Source organism: Amblyomma americanum, chromosome 3, assembly GCF_052857255.1.
Source record: "Amblyomma americanum isolate KBUSLIRL-KWMA chromosome 3, ASM5285725v1, whole genome shotgun sequence".
Lineage (NCBI taxonomy): Eukaryota > Metazoa > Arthropoda > Arachnida > Ixodida > Ixodidae > Amblyomma > Amblyomma americanum.
The window spans coordinates 97,955,182-97,976,021 of NC_135499.1; the positions used below are offsets into that span (position 1 = coordinate 97,955,182).

General features: G+C 42.5%; 1 long non-coding RNA gene across 1 annotated transcript; it reads left to right on the top strand.

Moving 5' to 3' along the window:
- The first annotated feature begins 8,561 nt into the window (after positions 1–8,561).
- On the top strand, positions 8,562–9,239 carry LOC144123162 (uncharacterized). Its single transcript, XR_013313027.1, has 3 exons — positions 8,562–8,645; positions 8,703–8,734; positions 9,206–9,239. It is a non-coding gene; the product is annotated as an uncharacterized LOC144123162 (long non-coding RNA).
- The last annotated feature ends 11,601 nt before the right edge of the window (positions 9,240–20,840 follow it).

Below are 20,840 nucleotides of genomic sequence, written 5' to 3' on the forward strand. Positions count from 1 at the left end.
TCATCACGGACCCGAGCACCCACGTTTCGCCGTGCGTGGCATCGCCGTGCGTGGCATTGCCGTGTCCGGGGAAAAGGGGATCCTGGTGGTTGAGCCGATGCCGAGCGTTTGGACCTTAAGGCCCCTCGGCGGAGGCAACACACCACTTTGGCCCCAGCTTCCTGTAACGGCACCTCCGGCCTGACCCGACCGGGGGGAATCGGCAGTCGCCTTTTCCTATCCTCCTCTTCATCTTTAACTTTCCTATCTCTGTCTCACAACTCTCCTATATCCTACTCGCTTCTTGGTTTTTCCTTTTTTCCTGGCGGCGAGGGTTAACCTTGAGTGACCAACTACCCTGAGTTGTGTCATATTTGGTTATAGTTGAGGTGTACAGCTGGCGTGGGCAGGACTTGCTATCAATTCCTGTCCCGTCCCCTTGTTGGACTCCGTGGTGGGTGGCTGGCACCATGACCGAAAAACAGTTTTTTTATGGCTCCCCAACCTTCAAAACCTGATCGCTCTCTCAAAAGAGGGCGGAACGAGGCAGACAACTTCTTTCAAAAAAGAACAGTAACTTTCCCCAAATATCATGTGATCCACAGTGAACAACAAGATAAACAGGCAAGAATAATATCCCCCTTCCTTGTGTCAAAGTGCTTGACCGAAACCCTAGGCATTGGCTATAAGCTGGCAAAAATGGCCAGCGGCGACTTATTGCTCGAACTGTGTGACAATGTCCAACATTCTAAGCTCTCCAACCTAACGTCCATAGGGGAAATCCCGGTCTCCGTGACTCCTCATCGCTCACTAAACAATGTCCGAGGCGTAATATCGGAAAATGATTTTCTTCACATAACTGAAAAAGAAATGCTCGAAGGGCTCATCGACCAAGACGTCATAGATGTCCACCGAATCAAAATCCGGAAGGAGAACAAGGAAATAGACACAAAACACATGATCCTGACGTTCAACACCAGCACCCTGCCCGACACAATCGACGTGGGATATTTGAAAATCAATGTAAGACCATACATACCAAACCCTCGCAGGTGTTTCAACTGCCAAAGGTTCGGCCACGGCTCACAGAGCTGCCGCGGTCGTAAAACTTGCGCAAAATGTGCCTCGAACGATCACCAGTCTGATGTATGTGACGCAGCCCTGTGCTGTGCAAACTGTGAAGGAGAACATGCTGCATACTCCAGGGCGTGTCCGTCCTGGAAAAAAGAAAAAGAGATAATCACCATAAAGACAAAAGAAAACATCTCTTTCAAAGAAGCGAGAAGGCGTTTTGCGCTAACAAACACATTCTCCTTCACAGCAAAACAAAACTTCGCTGATGTGGTGCGCAGGGGCGTAGCACCACACAGCACTCCGGCATCTGCCAAGGCCGCTCCCACCGAGCCTATGGCAGGGCCATCCAGGCCCCAGGCAGGGTCAGCGAAAGCTGCCCTGTCACTGCCAAAGCAGGGACCGCCGGTCCATGGGTCGGCATCCCGCAGGACCTCCCCCCGTCGGGAGAAACCTGAAACTAACACAACCGCGACTGCGCGGTCCTCCAGCACCTCTGTTGAGGTGATGGATACAACACCCACTCCGCCTCCATTACAGCGGCGGAACAGCTCTCGTGAGCGAAAAAAAGACAGGCCCCTCATAACGGGCCCACCACATAAGTAAATTCCCTTTCATTTTCTCTCAAAAACACAAGCATGGCTTTTTTAATTCAATGGAATTGCAGAGGACTTATGCGAAATTATAGTGACATAACACATATTTTAGGGTCAATGTTACCCATAGTTTTATGTCTTCAGGAGACCAATCTTGGTCCACAACATGTACATATCCTGAAACATTATCAAACTTTTAGACGCGATCGCGAGCAGGCAAATCGACTCTCAGGAGGCGTCGCAATTGTCGTCCAAAGCGGCGTCCCTGCTCGAGAAATCAAGCTCAATACAAAACTTGAGGCGGTTGCAGTCAGCATCGTCAGCTATAAAACATGCACTAACAATCTGTTCCGTATACATTCATCCACATTTTACATTAATAGTCCATGATCTAGAAGAATTGATAGATGAACTTCCAGAGCCATATCTGGTAGGTGGGGATTTTAACGCTCACTCCCCTTTTCGGGGAAGCGAGCGCTGCGACTCTAGGGGGCAAACAATCGAAGATTTTATCCTCTCAAATAACATCTGTCTTTTAAATACAGGAAAAGCAACTTATTGTTGCCCAAGCTCGGCAAAAATGAACTTTCTCGATTTAGCTTTAGCATCACCATCGCTTTTTACCGATTTTAAATGGGATGTTTTAAATGACCCTCTGGGAAGTGATCACCTACCTATTATCATCAGCCTCTCATTGTCTACTGCAGTCATCCCCACAAGACCACGGCGCTGGAAACTTCACCTCGCCGACTGGTCACTTTTTACAGCTAATGCCACACTAGAAAAAGAATTTTGTGAAGACCTCACTTTTGTGCTCGTCTTTGTTCGCGCTGTTTATTCAAGATACCTCACCATCGACGAAATTAACGAAAGGTTTACTACATGCATAATATTGGCCGCTACACTAGCCATACCACAAACAACAGGACTCGTACACAACAAACATAAAGTATGGTGGACACAAGAATGCACATTGGCAAAAAAACAACAAAATAAAGCTTGGGGCTCTCTGCGTCGGTATCCCACAGCGGAGAACTTGATTGCCTTTAAGAGGGCCAAGGCCAGAGCGCGATTCGTTCGGAGAAATGCCGAGAAATCCTCGTGGCAGAAATATGTGTCCTCAATAAACTGCTCAATAACCTCAAAAAAAATGTGGGAAAAGGTTCGAAGATTCAGTAGTGACCATACCTCTTTCACACTTCCTCTAACCCGAGACACAAACATCATTAGAAGAACAGGCCAACATACTAGGTGAGCATTTTGCTGAAGTTTCCAGTTCGTCCAATTACACAAACACGTTCCAGAAGTACAAAGCAATAGCAGAAAAACAAAAACTTCCATTTGCAGCAGGTATGCACGAGGACTACAATCAACCCATCACACTCCAGGAATTGATTAAGGCATTATCTTCTGGTAAAAAGACAGCAACAGGCCCAGATAATGTGCATTACGCTATGCTTGCCCATCTCTCTGAGGCTGCCGTGCAGGCATTGTTGAAATTCTTTAAGAAAATATGGACAACTGGAAATATACCTGAGGAGTAGAAGAAAGCAATAATAGTACCTTTTCTGAAACCCGGAAAACAACCAACAAGTCCTAACAATTACAGACCGATAGCCCTCACCAGCTGCATCGCTAAATCTTTCGAAAGCATAGTAAACATTAGACTGACCTTCACACTTGAATCTCGTCGACTCCTAGATTTACATCAATGTGGATTTAAGAAAGCATGCTCGACCACTGATCACCTTGTCCGCCTAGAAAACACCATCCGGGAGGCGTTCATCCACAAACAGCACTGTATCGGGGTCTTCTTCGATTTGGAGAAGGCCTATGATACCGCGTGGAAGTTCGGCATCCTCCATGACCTAGCAGAGCTAGGGATTCGCGGCAGGATGCTGAACTGCTTGAACGACTTCCTGACTAACCGCACATTCAGAGTCCGTCTGGGAGCAACTCTATCAATGACATTCACCCAAGAGAATGGCGTACCCCAGGGATGCATTTTAAGTACGACACTCTTTATAGTAAAAATGAATTCTTTGGCCAAAGTAATCCCTAAGTCCGTAATGTATTCAGTTTATGTAGATGATATACAGATAGCATACACTTCTTCCAACATACTGTCCTGCGAGAAACAAATACAAATCACACTAACCAAACTGGCTGCTTGGGCAGAGAAAAATGGATTCAAGTTCTCCCCTCAAAAACAGTAGCTGTTTTGTTCTCATTACGACGAGGCCTAGAGGTAGATCCCAATCTGTGCTTGAATCAAACCACACTGCCAGTCAAACAGGAACATAAATTTTTAGGCGTCACTTTTGACAAGAAACTTACATTTCTGTCACACATTAACAACCTGAAAAAGAAAGCATCCCAAGCCCTCAATATATTAAAGGTACTCTCGCGAAAACGGTGGGGGTCCGATAGAGCATGCCTATTGCAAATATATCGCTCTTTGGTGTGCTCCAAGCTGGACTACGGGTGCGTGGTATATGGTTCGGCAAGAGCATCCTACTTGAAACGACTGGACCCTGTTCATAATTTTGGTTTGCGCCTATCAACTGGAGCATATAGAACATCCCCGGTAAATAGTCTTTACGTTGAAGTTAGTGAGCCCACACTAGAGGATAGAACAGTCACACTAACATGCACGTACATCCTAAAAACCCGTTCTCCCCCTAAACATCTCTGCTATCCCATTGTTACCAAGTGCCCATCTAGGAGATTATTCAATAATAAACCACATTTTATCAGGCCACTAATAATGCGCTGTGAAGATAAATGTGAAGACTTAGCAGTGCTGGACGCCCTACCTAATATTGCACAAAGACATGAATATCTACCACCATGGTAAAGCCTTCCTTCGGTGTGTGACTTCACACTGACACACGTAAACAAAGAGAAAATACCACACGAGCACATACTACAAGAGTTCTTTGCACTACAAGAAAAATATAACACTTACACTGAATTTTACACTGATGGCTCAAAAACAGAAAGTCATGTCGGAAGTGCAGTAATTCAAGGAACAAATGAAAAAATGATACGATTGCCACAGTATGTATCGGTATTTACTGCGGAGTGTTATGCCATCTTTGTAGCTGTAGAACAAATAGTAAAACAAAACATAAAAAATAGCATCATTTACACCGATTCACTGAGTATGCTAAAAGCGCTGCATTCTACAAACGCTGCTGAACCCATAATAGGAAAAATCATACATAACATAGTTAAAATTACAAAGCAAAAACATAGCATTATATTCTGCTGGGTCCCTAGTCATGTTGGAATTTTAGGTAATGAGAGAGCAGATGCTTGCGCAGCACAAGCTAGAATTGGCCATATAAAACAAGTTAACATACCACAGAGGAAGTTTTCTAAATTACTGCACAGTAAACTCAGGAATAAATGGCAGATTGCATGGGACGAACAAACAAACAACAAACTACATTCTATAAAACCTGTTTTGGGAGAATGGAGATCATGTACACATCAGGAGCGTTTCATAGAAGTTATTTTGTGTCGACTACGCATTGGACACACACACCTTACTCACAACTTCTTACTGGCAAAAAAAGACAAACCTCTCTGCGAAATGTGTGACGATGAACTCACGGTAAACCACATTTTAATTGTATGCAAAAAACTGGAACAACTGAGGAAAAAATATTGCACAACTTTGTACAATGAATACATCCCACTACACCCCATGTTACTTTTAGGAGATCAAGCACTGGTTGATTTTTCAAGCATTTTTAAATTTCTCAGAGAAGCCAATGTTTTATACAAACTTTAGAATAAAAAGCGTAACCTTTAACAAAAGCTCTAACCGTGTGTTTGGCGCATCATAGCCTCAGTTGCTTTTGCGCCATTAAAATCAATATAACTAAGTTCTTGCTGCTGGACATAAGCATTACTGACTATTCTTCTTAGTATCCGAACATTGCTGAAATCCACCATTGGCTGCAGTGCCTCTGAGCTGGTCTACGGAGCATCACTGCAATTGCCCGGGGAATTTTTCGCATGTTGGACGGGTGAAAGACTCATTGATATTGGTAGCTATGCTTGCCACCTATGTGACATTATGGCACCATTGTGCCATGCCACCTGATCATCCAGCGTCATGACCCATCTGTGTGTAGTCAGAATTGTTTTCTTGCTCTCATGCATTTGTACGAGGTGACATAGTGCCACGGTCTTCTCAATCTCGCCGTTTGACGGACTGTTCAAGGTATTCCACCACACATGCAAGCAATTCACGGTGGACATTCAGAGTCAATGCAAGGTTGTGTTAGGCTGGCCTATGTCAACAACTGTGATCAGCTGGGTTCCGTGGTTGTGGACCCTCCCATCAGAGGTACAGAAGAAACTTCCTCCCGAAGACCAGTGCACTGCACTCGTAGCGGCCGGCGCTGCACTGCGGCAGTTCACATGGACATTTAACATGTTTGGCAACTCACTCGGAAGAGAGTAATGTGGCAGCCTTCATCCGTGCAACATCCGCGCATTGCTCGCAACTGTAGCCGCGAAGAAGGAGAAGTACACTGTTGGCTACATGAGCTGGTCAGTTTCTCCCTCCCCGTGCAAGATGAGGGAGCACAGCGAGGATGCCCCATTCGGGAAATCGGAGACAATAAAGGCAGTCGTTGTTTGGGATCCACAGATTTCTATCATTTTTGGCTTGCGCTAGCGTTGCTGCAGCTTAAATGAGCACTTGAATACTTCCCGCATTGTATCCACACTTGTCTACTTTATGCGAAATCTTGTCTGCAGCTATACTATGAAATTTTAGCTGTTACATGCCTCTTCTTCATTTCTCACTGCATACAAAATGGACACATTTAATTTGATATGATATGGCTCATGAGTGGCTCATAGTGCATCTACTTTTGAAAGCCTTTCTGATGAATTTGAATGTGTTACTGAGGGCATGATCGAAAGCTGTTCTCATGGAGGTGAATGTATGACTGATGGCGTGACATGTATTAACATTGAGGCACTGTCATGTCATGGGATGCTTTGCACCCTCATAATCCCATGTTATTGCTTGTGCCAAATTTAGTGCAATGAACTGCCCACAGTCTGCTCTTTTTGTTTTTTTGTGTACATGTTCAAATGCCATGAACTGAACTGGTTACTACATCAAACAGCAGTTCATATTTTGTGTGGAATAATTAGGTCTGAGTTGTGAGAAAATAAGCAGTGTGTATATTCGTTACGGTAGCATGCTTATATGTCAGCATCATGTATCCAGGTCATGAACACATCGGTAGTAATGTGTATTCTGGTGAATTGAATCTTTGTGCTTGTATAAATTTATGATCTTCAGTCGCCGCAATGGCTCAGTGGTTATGGCACTCGGCTGCTGACCCGAAAGACGCAGGTTCGATCCCGTCCGTGGTGGTCGAATTTCGATGTAGGGGAAATTCCAGAGGCCCTTGTACTGTGCGATGTCAGGGCACGTTAAAGAACCCCAGGTGGTCGAAATTCTGTCTCCGTTTCCTCCTCCGAGCATTTGTTATCCTTTCGCTGTTGTGTGTGCAAAACATGTTTTCTCTTGAAGGCACTACCTTGATGCTACTTTCATTCATTTTGTTTTAATTTATTCATTCTTCAACAGGACATGTATGCTGTTGTGCAGTTCTTGGAAACAAGCTATATGGCTGTGGTGGCATCAAATTGGCTCGTGGAAAATGAGAAATGCCTGTGGCCAAAAAGCCTTTGGCCTCCAAAAAAGAATAGTGGACTTTTCCAGAAGCTAGTAAAAGCAAGGACCCAGCTTGACATGAATTCCGCACAAGCACATGATGTCAAAATCATCAAGAGAACAGGTATGACACGTGGAGTGCTCGCCAGATGAGTTTGTGAAGTTGTTCCTTTATGCAGTTTATGATGTGAAAGTGAAAAAATGATCTGCATATGTGAAGCCGTAATAATTGCAGAAGATAAGACAGCAACATTGCTTAATCGATGCACTGTTCTTGTTTAGGAAAATGTGTCTAACATTTGGATAGGATTTACTGGTAGTTGCATGATTCATCAGCAAATTTATTTTGTGAAGTTATTGGCTTTGTGCCTGAGCATTTCTTGTGCAAGTCATGGTACAATGCTACATTAATGAAGGTTTGCAGCATGTATCGTCTTCAGGCGCTGCGTGTGCATTTGTACATGCAACATGAATATTGTCAAGCCCCTCTATAGTAGGCGCGACGTGCAGATATATGGGCACTATATTAAAGTGTCGAAGTGTGCAGAATTTTCCACAGAACATCTAAAGCTGGGGATGCGAAATGATCACAGAAAGGTTTTTTTGAAACGGGTGCCTCCTTTTTTTTTATGGTAGCTCTGGTATGGCTTCAGTCATATGCAATTTTGAGGGTTTTGCCTTAGAAGATTGAGTGCTTTCAAATGCGTTAAATTGGCTGATATGTTTACATGGCAAATACTTACGACAGGAATGAGTCAAAAGCAGTATGAATGAGACCCTGAAACTACTTTTGAGTCATTATGTGGAAATTTTGGGTCTTGACAGGAACTGCAGAATTAAGCATCTGGGAAGATAGAAATTTGTTCAGTGCAGTCTGCATGTTTTTGAGTAAAATCTGCGAATTTTAACGTTTTGTTCCTGCTAGATAATAACTTGTGCCGGAAAGGGTTATCTGACACTAATTTCAATTTGTATTTAACAAGGTGTAATCCTTGGTCTCAAATATATTCCGAGCAGTTTTTAAATGTTTGTTGCAGTTTCGTATGATGAAGCAAGGCAAAAACTGCGTAAAACACAATGCAGTGACACTGAGAGCACAACCACAGATAAAGGTTTGTGTGTTATTCTTAATTATGCAAAAGCTGCCTTGGTCATAGATTTCAATCTCTGTTTGCAGAGTGGAAGAGAGGCAAACGCCGAAGGATAGTTTCGAAGTGGTGTTCATCAGATAAATCGGAAACAGAAGATGAGGAGTTATGTTGGCTTGAGGCATCTCCTCGCTCGCAAAGGTAGTACCCTGTTGAACAGAATGCGAGTTAGAATTTACATATTTGGTAATGTTGCAGGCATGCTTTGATGGAAGGGACCAGAAGAAATGGTAAGCTTATTTGCTTTTTGGATAACTTGTTATCATTATTGGCAGAAAGTCTGTGTAACTTTTTGAGAATATATTTATGCATCCAGAATGACTAAAATGATCATTGTTCATTATGGCTGGGTGTGGATGTAAAATTTGGTTACAAAGGTAAACGCTATTGAGTTGGTGACCACTTGACAGCCTACTGCTTTTGTTGTGCAGCTCTCCTTTGCATCTTGGCATTGACTTGTTGGTATCGTTTAGGTTGGCCAGTTGGGTAAACAGTTATGGCCATAATGTAGACGTGTGTAAGTTTTTTCCAAGCTTTATTGTGCAAAATTTGTTCAGATCTCCCCTACTGGCTTTCATATGTCGTATACATTTGCTTTGGAAGGTTTGAGAAGTGCCTAACTCCTTTCCTTCAGTTGTATGTTAATTGGTAGGACTGACAGCCAGGCATGTTAACTCCTTTCGGGTTCGTGTTCTGTGCAGAAAGCCACCACCATGCCGCATCATACCCCCATGCTGGTAAGAGGTTAGCCACAGGTGTTATTTGGCACAGATAAGCATTATGAACATTTTGCACATGCTTTTTTAGCCTTGTAGTGCTGGCAAGGGCAGGCCAGTTCTCACAATATTATTTCAGCAGCTTTTGTACAGATTAGGGATTTGTATTTTAACCTTTTTGTTCTTTTGATCTTCTTGCAGACTTACCACGGCAGGCTGCTTTTCAGCTTCAAGATAAATATAAGAAAGCAGTCTTGTCACATGTCTTTAGCTGAAACTAGCAAAGACTGTAATGAGTATCTCTTCTTATCCTTTTCATGTGTTGGTGCAGGAACCTCCTTGCATGCAACCCCCTGGTCTGATCCACACCATACAGGTAAGAGGTAGCGTTTGTGCAATGCTGTTTTTAGTAGCTTTTATACACAGTGGCAGTTTTATATGTTTTCATTTTTGTACATATTCATTGCAACAGCTCGTGCATGATTGTTTATATAACAATAAATGAGCCATCCTTGTGGCTTTGACTTGAGGTGATTCCAGTGTTGATTGATTGATTGATTGATTCAATTTTATTTCTCAACATTCATACAAGGCATGCTTGTGAAGACATCTGGATCCCTAGCTAAAAGCTAGTTGGGATCCATGCAATTCAGTTTCAAAGAAAATTGCAGGCATAACTAAAATTAATTACATACATATAAAAGCTCATGAAATTAGAAATACATAAATGGGTACATAGAGCAACAATATTCAGAGCACCAAGCCTCTTTTACATACGCATACAAACACACAAAAATGCATGAAAAGAAAAAATGCTGGCTTCACTCATTGTTTATAATGTTTCTTCAATGACTCAGGAAGAGTTTTACTATGTTTGAGTACACTTGGAAGCTTGTTCCACAGCTTAATACCAACATGGGCCATCCTTCTTTCTCCATATACATTTTTCGTTTTCGGAAGAAGGAAATTTCTGTGAGTGGCATTGCGAGTGCATAGTGGTGGGATACAGAATAGCGATGAGTGTAACGGGTAATTGTCTTTAAGGCATGTGTGTATTGTCAAGACAGTCCTGTATTCAAGTAATGATTGTAGTGGCAGTATATCCATCTGTTTAAAAAGAGGAGCAGTGTGGGTGTTGTATCCTGAATGTGAAATGAATCGAGTTGCCCTTTTTTGCAAGACCCTAAGTGGTTCCAAATAAGGTCGGTAGGTGTGGCCCCATGATTCAATGCAATATGATAACTGGCTTTGAAAAATTGAGAAATAAATAATTCTGAGTATGTCATTACCAAAATAATCTCAGCATTTGTACAGTGCAAAGCATGCTGCAGCTAACTTTTTACAAAGCGCCTGAATGTATGGCTTCCAGTGTAGGTTCTCATCTAGAATTATTCCAAGGTAAGTGATGCCATTGACAAGTGCAATAGGTGTTCCCAGCCATTGCATGGAAGGCAGGTTTTCATGTATGATTTTTCTGCAGCTCCTAAATATTATGCATTTTGTCTTATTAACATTTACAACAAGTTTATTTGAAATAAACCAGCTGCACAAAGTTTCCAATTCTCGGTTTGCAGTGCTAATAAGTTCCGTTGTAGATTCATGAGCACATAGAAGAGCAGTGTCGTCAGCATACATAAAAACAGAGAAGTGTTGTGTGAAATGCGGCAGGTCGTTAATATACAAGGAAAAAAAAATCGGACCAAGGACTGAACCCTGAGGCACACCAGCCGTAACTGTTTCAAAGTCAGATTTTACACCGCTAAGTTGGATCATTTGCCGCCGATTATTGAGATAACTTCTGAAGAATTCTAAACTGATACCTCTAAACCCGTAATGCACAAGCTTTTTCAGTAAAATTTCGTGATCAACAGCGTCAAATGCTTTTTTGATGTCCAAGAAAATTCCTAAGACTATTTTATTATCATTTAGGAAAGTGTTGATCGTGTCTGTTAGCGATATGACGGCCGTACCAGTTGATCTGTTTGGTCTAAAGCCGTGTTGTTGAGGAGATAGCAAGGCTTCTTTCTCGAGAAATATTTTCACTCTTTGCAACGAGTTTTTCAAAAAGTGTGTTTATGCAGCTTAATATGGAAATTGGGCGGTAATTCTCAACGTGGTTACGGTCACCATTTTTGTGAATTGGTACTATTCTAGCTAGCTTAAGCAGATCGGGATAGGTGGAGGAATAGAAGGCAAAGTTGAAGATTTTTTCAAGTGGCTCGCATAAGATATCAATGCATTCCTTCAGCGCAATAGAGGCAACGCCATCACATCCAGTAGATAATTTCGATGGAAAATGAGTAGCTGTATATACAATCTCATCCACTGTAATATCATGGTATGCGAAGGACACTACAATGTTTTGCGGAGGAGGGAGGTACTCAGTGCAGGGGCAAGTATTTCCTATACTAGCACCAATAGTGGAAAAATATACATTGAACGTTGCAACTAGATTTTCAATGGAGATCCCCAAGATTTCTATGTCAGGCATAATAAAACGATTTGCTACGGGTTTAATAACAGAGTTAATAATCTGCCACGTAACTTTCGTACTGTGGGCATTTTTCAAAATTAATTGAGAGTAATACTCTTTCTTGCGGGACCTTATGGCAGCAGTAACTAAGTTTCTTGCTCTCCGAAACTTTACTAAGTAATATGAATTACCTCGCTTTTGCTTACATTTGGTATGCCAGCGATCTTTTTCCTTAATAAGTTTCAATATAGCTTGTGTCATCCAGGGACAGATAGGCGTGCTATGGTATCTTTTGATTTGAGGTCTAGAAGATTGCAAAACTGCCTTGGTTAGCCTGTCATTAAATTCTTGGTATAGGTCATTTACATCAGCTAAGTTGATCAAGCTAAAATCTACCACTTGAAGACATTCCCTCAACTGAATAACATCGATGCTGCAGTGGGGGTCAGATGTTTTACCCGGGGCAGCTTGTTCCAGAGGAAAAAATATCGCAACAGGATAATGATCTGTAAGGGATGCTTTATATATGGAGCTCAAACTAGATGATGTGTCGAAATTGCAGAGTATATGATCTAATGACGTCGAAGAAATGGGAGTCACACGTGTAGGGCCTATAACTACATTACTGAAGCCATATGACTGTAATAAGTTAGTATATACCACACTGTTATCACTTAAACAGTCAATATTTAAATCACCACAGATTAATACTTTGACTCTTAGATTAGATAAGTTCATGAGCAGCGATTCAAAATGGTCAAAGAAGAGCGATAGAGAGCTACTTGGAGCACGATATACGACAGCAATTGTAAGGTTCATACACTGAACAACCAAAAAATCAAAGCCAGCAGAATATGAATTTGTCAACCCAAGAAGAAGCGAGGAATGCAACGATGTTTTCACGTATAGGCCAACTCCACCGCCTCTCGTAGAAGTTTTTCTACTACAGGAAAAAAAATTGAACCCTTGGATATTGTGGAATTCCCCTTCATGTAGCCAAGTTTCAGAAACGGCTACGTAGTCAAACGTAAATGAGTGCTCAGCCATTAGACAGCAGACATTATCTATATTCTTATTCAAGCTTCGAACATTGCAATGAAGCAGAGAAGCACAAGCATTTTTTTTCATAAATTGGTTTGCTAGATGCACACTGTCCATGATTTACGGTTGATTTTGGTTTAACAGATCAGAGCTAAGTCTGCCTCGGAACGGATCTGAATCACGTTCGAGTTCTCGGCCTTCCTAGCAAGGATCTTTCCATTAGTGACCCAGGTGAACTTCCAGCCCTTTTCTCGCTTTCGTGCAATTGCTTTTCCAAGCAATACCTTATACTCAGGACAGAGGTGCTCATTAATATAGACTGTGTCTGTGCCTTCGTAGCCAAAGTCCACTGGAGACAAACTGATCTTTTTCACTGCGTATAGAATTCTACTACGCACGAAACGAGATGTGAGCCTCACGATCACGTTTGGATTTTTCTTGTCCTTTCCGGGTACGCGATGAATCACATCAATATCAGAGCTGGATATTGGAACACCGCGCGTTTTACCAAACTGCATTAAGGCGTCAGCAAAGTTTTTCGTCAGTTCTGAGGGGTAGTCCTTTGATTTCGATGTTCTGTTGTCTTGAATACTGCTCTAACTCTACGATCTCAGTTTTTGCACTCTCTAGGGCTGCTCTAAGATCGTTGTTTTCTGTTTTCAGTGTCTGTTGTTCCCGCTTCATGTCTTCTACGGTGGACTTGAATTCTTCAAATTTTTCATTTATGAACGACAGCGACTGTTTGACGTCTTGCAGTTCTGACACAACGTTAGCTTTGTGGTCGTCAAACTTTGTGGAAAGTTCTGAGAGCATCTTTGCTACTTCTTTAATAGTTGATGGCTGTTTATCACCCATCTCAAGGCAAAAAAAAATACACCGCAGGGCAGCTCAGGAACGTGCTTGGGAAAAACTCAGGAAAAGAACGTACCTGCGCAAAGAAATCAATTCGGTCAATGACGTAAGGTGCCGAGGCGCGCGTGCCTGAGCTGCCCGCAGTTGTGATGAGGTCCGGGAATGCAGCTTGCTTATGAAGGCTTGCCCCGGAAGTTCACGCCCGCTTGTTGTGACGTGGTTCCGTCCTGTTCCGGTCTTGTGATTGCAGCTTCCACCCCGCCAAGTTGATAATGGATCCAGCTCAAGGTGACGAAGTTATCGCACAGCCATGAAGATGGAATTTTCACCGAGCGAGGAGCAGCGATCTGCGCAAAGAAATCAATTCGGTCAACGACATAAGGTGCCGAGGCGCGTGTGCCTGAGCTGCCCGCAGTTGTGAGCATCTGTACCAATTCAATGCATGCTATGGTGGAGGAAGCCCCTCACCTGTGGTGTCCCCATGTAAGCTTTGTCATACTGGTGAGAGTGCACCTGCTTGGAAGATCCGGTTTCAAGAGCTTTAAAGAGGCACCTGTATTCATCTGTTTAATGGTTCTTTCAGACCTGTTCGTGTGTGACTCTGAAGGTAAGTTTTAGACAATAGCTCTTTCCCTATTACACCTTAAAGTGGCATTGGTTAGAGTCGCTGGATAAGTTTTCAGAGTACCGCAATCCTCCTTTCCCCACCACCAAAGCATTGCAATCACATTCGTGTCCCTGTGTACCCGCTTCCGCAGCATCATTATTACAAGTGACAAATTAAACTTGTGCGTAGTTGGCACATTTAACTTTCGAGATAACGTGAATGGACACTCAGAATAAGCAAGAAACAATAATTTTTGTAACTCGTTGCTGCAGCATTTTGTGTATATATGTATGTGGGTCCTAGAAGAAGGCCCAGAGGCTTTCGAAACGCATCACTCGATGGGTGTTTGCATAGTAATTTATGCCACAAGTCATACTGTTGCAATAAAAAGAAAGGTTTTCACAAATAATAGTGTTTGCTTTTATGGTAACATTGGGCCGTGGCAGCCATATTTCTTAAAAGGCCGGTGACACAGGGAAAGGGAATGCAATGCTCTAAAAACTTATTCATTGACTCTAATGGTGGTCACTACCAAGGCTGGACATTTCTGGTGATGTTTCTTGTGCTGTGATGCAGGAAATGACCTGGATGTTTCACTCTTTTTGGACACATTGTATATCTAAGAGGTAGACTGTATTTAAGATGCTGCAAGTGCATGTACCTGTTTTTTTGTGTATGGTCGTTTATTGCAGGCACGCCACTGGAACAAGTGTCTCTTTCTCAAGGTAAGCTACAAAAAGGAACATGCTTCAATTGTGCGCTAATTCTTGTAATGACAATTGCTAAGAATGACAAATCGTGTAATGATGTAAAATAGCACTTGTGGTTTGCAGGAAGCCACCAACATCCAGTGCCTGTAGCTCTGTCACGTGCAGTTGAGAGTTTGTCTGCAAAATGCTGCTCAGCAGCCTTTCTGTGCATGCTTCTGCGGTGTCTTCCTTTGTTTGAATTACATTCGGTTTACTAAGTAAGGCTCAGAAGACAGTTTATCTGCTGTTTTACATAGTACTAGAGGCAGTTTACTATCTTACAAGACAGGAGGCAGCTTACAAGACAAAAAGTATGTAATAACTGTCTATTTCAGGTACCCATTTATGGGGCACAAATGTGGAGGATAATGAAAAAGATTGAACTGAAATTGAAATGAGTTATTGAAAGGAAAATTATTGGCGTAACGTTAAGAGGCAGGAAGAGAACAGAGTGGATCATAGAACAAATGCGAGTTTATGACGTCCTAGTTGAAATAGAGGATAATTGGCCAGGGCATGTAATGCGAAGGCAAGATAAACTAGGGTCAAGTAACAGACTGGATTCTGAGCGAAGGTAGGTGTAGCAGAAGCTGGCAGCGACTCATGTGGGCAGATGAAATTAGGCTGTTTATGGGCATGAGGTTGCTGCAGATGCCTTTGGACAGGGTTAATTGCAGGGATATGGGAGAGGCCTTTGTCTTGCAGTGAATGTAGTTGGTCTCTTTGATGACAAGGGGCAGTGAAACGTGAAAAACGAAGTCTTATAGTTGGCCTTACTAGCACTTTCTATGTCCCACTGCTGTTGTGCTGTTCCCCTACAATGAATGCGTACCAACTAACCCAAATTTCCTTATAATTAGTGTTTATAAGTGTGCTCACCCCTTGTTAGAGGCCAGCTAAAAACACAGCAGCAACCTCCTCATGTGGCACAGGTACAAGCATCTTTGTGAAAGACATCATCAACGACATCTGCCGACACAGTGGTGTTTTCTCATGTCTCTTATGTCTTGCAGACTCGCAGCAGGGGCTCTCGATTAAATTCGAAGGTAAGCCACTAGCTCCCTTGCATCTTCAGAGGTGTGTGCACTAGTGCCTTTCTAGATAGCTGCAAAGTACCTTTTTTATGGACATCTCCTTGTGGGGAGAAATTTAAATTTGCCTGTGTCGATAGATTAGCACATTCTATTGACAAAGGGCCTACTTTCGCTGAAAACGAAGTGTTTATTTGCTAGAAAAGCCCGAAAGCTAAATGTAGATATTTCCGCTGCCGGCCATTTTCACAGTCAAACTGCAGTCCTTTTTCAGGGATCCCTGAGGCTGTGCCAGAGCACCATTTACTTCATGTCAGTAATCATGGAGTCCCTTCAGTCTTGTTGTCATCGGCTGGAATTGAGTGGTGGGCGACCAAAAAATGTTACATTTTTAAATCTACTTGTGATTCTCAGTAATAAATGCGCATTTTGCTGCTGAACAAGCATCAGCATAGCAAGAAAGAGTCATAAAATTGAGTTTTTACTGACCACAAAAATGGGGTTCAGTGATCCTCGGTGCCTCTTTCACGGTAACCCTTTCGTAGTCAAGTTTTTTTTAGAGTGACACAACCCCCCAGTGTCGGGCCTGTGCAGGCAGCTATTGCAAAACAGTTGCACGCTCAGAGGGAGCACTTTCCGTGGCCCCCACAAAGTGAAAGTGGTGACTTGCGAGAGAAAGATGAAAGACTAAGTGCAATCAGCCGCGGTATTGCAACGGCAAACGATCTCTTTCACTAGACTTGATGTAGCGGACACGGTGAGAATGAAAAATGGAAAACAAAGGCTTCTTGGAAGTTACAATACATGGCAGGGCCACACTAGCGAATGTTGTGCAAGACGCATCCAGCTGCTTTCAAGAATTGCACATGTGGAGCTAGTACTAAGTGACACCTCTCCCTGGAACGCCTCAACACGCAAAGGAAACAGCGCAAAATGAGAGTACAAGTTTCTGAAAAGATAAGATAGATGTCAAGACTGCTCCAAGCATGCCAGCTTTGCATTCAGGCATGTATATTGAATGCAGATAGGAGAACATACGCTACGTGACACTGGTAGAGAGAAGGGCAGAAATGTTCTGGTATGTATATTACACTCAAACTCCGTTGAGGATTAGCAGCTTGTCGAAATCTTGAGCCCTCCATTGTGGTGTGCCTCATAGCTGGTACCGTAGCTTTGATGTATCCATTAAGCATCTGCAAGACTAAGTTTCTTTGTTGATTCTCGGAAACGGTGGTGTCATGGTGGCGTCAAACTTGCTTGTTGAAAACTGAACCAGATGCCTTTGGCTTCAGCAAAAAATGCTGTCATCAGTGCTGATGCACAGTTTGCAGGCAGCTTGCTGATTGTCATCAGTTTCATCTGCAAAAAGTTCCACATACTTAGACTAATGTACCAAAGTTTGTTCTTTCAGATGAAGGGAACAGCACTCCACTGATTCACATCCCATGTGATGAAGGTATGCAACAGGTCTAACTTAGTTCATATCTTCATTGTAGAGGTCTCTTGCAACCTTTTTTTATTTTTGAGGGTTCTTACCTTGTTTAGTGTGCATAAATCAAAAATTATTTTTCTGTGTAGAGTCTGCATCACCAAAGCATGAAAATTGCCGAGGTAAATCAAGGTTTTCCATGCTTGCATGCCAGTGGCACGTTTCTACAGCACATTTCCAAGAAGAGGAAATGGCTGCACACAAAGCCTATATATTGTATTTATTTTCGTCTCTTTTAGGACATGACGAGGAAACACTGGCATCTCATGTCAAAAGGGAGGTTGCATGTAAGTGCACTCTGAGTGGCGCTTCTATTTGCTGTTGTGATAGGCCACTATTTTGTACATAAGCATATCTAGATTTTTTATTATTATTATTTTTAAAATTCTTAAAATAACCTTTGTTCTTCATTGATTTTTTAATGAAGAACACTTGTTCAGTTGTTGAATCTTCCATATTTCAGTATAGTTACACAGCCGTATTGTGATATGTGGTAGCTTTTAGCGCTCACATTATTGCTTGTTGAATGAGTCCTTTTGTTCAGTGTGCATCTTCAAGAAGTGGTTTTGGTTGCCTCAGTTAGTCTTTAGGTTTGGTTATTGCACAGAGTTGGCATTAGTTTTTCTTAACTGATAAGACGAGTAAAAATACAAGGGCTATCGCATTTTTTTTCTTGACTTTTCAGAACCTTTTGCTACTATTATTCATAGCATAATATTTGATAGAATAAATACTGTTGTAAATATTGGCCTAGCTTTAACACTAATTCATAGCTGTCTTCTTTTGAAAACATTCTCTTATTATTGTCCAAACCTAACATGGGTTCTACTAATTTTATAAAGTGGTGTCAATGAAAAGGTCCATTATGGCCTCCAAATGAAAGAGTATAATATTTTTCATATCATGGATCAGAATTGCTGGCAACTGATCAGCACGCACTAACTCTGAGATCATGCTCTTAATCATATTTTTAAGCATTCAGTTGGAGAGGCATTAAAATTTGTCATTTTAGCCTGTTAATAACAAGGAAGGCTACTTATAGTAATAAGATGTGAATCAGTTTCTTATTTTAGTCTGCAGACATGTTGGTCTGTAAGCCATTACATCCATATTGTCTATTGTTGGTCATCCCGGAGGAGCACCCCACAAGTTTCACATCATTGCGGCACCTCTAGAATTCTGTCATCAGAATCATGTGATTCAGTAGTTACGCATCTAGCACTTTATTACTTAAGAGTCAGTATATCACGGTATTCTATTCAACAGGGGGCTTTCTTAATCGTAGATTAAAACCGGTCAACTACCTTAATCCAACTCAACAGATTTTGTGTCTCGCAACTTCATATTACCTACACTGAGAACTAAGTTTGTAGAGTTCTATTGATTTTACCGCATCAAGAAACTGTTGTGTCAGCATTCAAATTAAAACATGCATGGTAATTTTCATTCCTTGTAAAAGTTTCTTGTGCCTTATATTTCGGGGGAGACTTTTTGGGCTACACTGAAGAAAAAAGAACGATAGAAAAACTCTGAATACAATTTTCAAAATGCAGTTTTAACGAAGAAAGGCTATTATCCGTAGTATGCACTCCACAGCCAACTAGCTGTAGAGTATAAGCTACGCTCGAGGAAAGGAGAAAATTAAGAAATTATGTGAGCCAAGGGCATAGTGGGACAGTGGCATCTTTGGATTAAGTGGCACAGTCTAGTGTTTTTCAGGTACTGGTGTGCTACGTTACATGTTTATGCAAACCTGGAGGCTGAACCTCCTTGCCAAACGTCTCTAGCATAGCTCTGTTCACTGTCATCACCTGCCCAGGGCAGCAAGTTGGCTTAGTAGGTTTTTCCAGCGCATGCAAAGATACTGACTTGAAGCCATGCGTAAGCATCAAAAAATATTATATTCAGGCTAACACGACGGTTGAGCGTCACTGCCATCATCACGAGGACCATGTGATGCCTAGGTCCCCCTCTTTCAACCTAACGAAGCAACTTAATGGAGTATTAGACACTTTAATTTTTACTGAGCGTTTTCTTCTCTTTAATGATGTACAAGACATTAGCATACTGTAGAATCCCGCTAAGACTAATTCTCAGGGTGAACGATGTGACACCATTTGTTTGGTTTCTCATAAGACTCAATGTAAAAAAATATTTGCTTAAGATGAGCAGTTTTGCTTGCCGTTCGGTTAAGGCAAACTTTCGCAGTGACTATGAGGCGCGGCGGCCTTGTGCAACAGCACTTACAAGGTGTCTGCTTGGCACCATCAAGGGAAGAAAAAATATCTTAGATGTTTCTACTCAAGAGAGCACACTCCAACAGGGTGTCCTTTGTGCACCTTCATGCAAAACTGTGGGGAAGTCCTCTTGCAGGAGCATGCTTTTTTTGGTGGGATGATTTTCTGCCAGTGTGAAAAAGGCAGGGGATCATAGCACCTGTGCTGTTCGAGAAATATGAGTCAGATCTCGAAATCACGCGTTTGTCACGTGCTGCGTGCTGCCTCCCATGAACTAAAAGGCACGTATGCGCAAAATGCACCCGCTTAATGAACTGGAGCTTAAAAGCTCCGTGGCCGCATTTTCAGCTAACGCAGCATCGCAACGCGCGTTATCATGGCGCATAGGCGGCTAGGTATTCGTGCCGCGTACATTGCTTGCTGCGTACGGAAAGCGCAGTGTGTGCCTGCGCATGGAGTTTGTAACTCCTGAAGGAGCTTGATGACAGAGGCACAGCTACCTTGGTGGGCATCTTTGAAAAGCTCCAAGCAGGATGGAAAGCAAAAATCGGAAGAAAAAAATTCTCTGCCAACACTGCCTCAGTGTTCGACTTAAGAGCATTGCTATAGGAGCTTGAAGTGTTTACATCAGTGGGCTCAGCAATCATGGAGAAGACCAAATCCAAACATCTGCAGATGTTTCCTTCCCGGAAACATCCTTTCTGAGACAAGCAGCATTCCCTACTTCATGGATTTTGCACTATTGCTAGTTCATTTCATTTTATTACCTTAATGGCTCCAAAAGAGGGGTGTTACATAAGGGGTGGCAACAATTAAAAGCACAGATCCACAATAACAGGGAAGTTTTTACATTTTCAACGAAAAGACTTGGGCAAGTGATGATGGCAACGTTGTTTGGAAGGCCGTTCCAGTCTGCGGCTGCATGAGGAAAGAAGGAATTAGAGTGACGGTCCGCGAGCGTGGACGAGCAACTTGTAGGTGATGGCTGGTGCGATGAGATATGCGTGCTGGGGGAAGAATATAAGGCGCGATGTGCATAGGGCTTTGGAAGAATTTGTGAAATGAAGACAGGCTGGCAATGCGACTGCGGAGCGATAAGGGTGATTATCCGGATGCTGTTTTTAAGGAGGAAACGCGGATG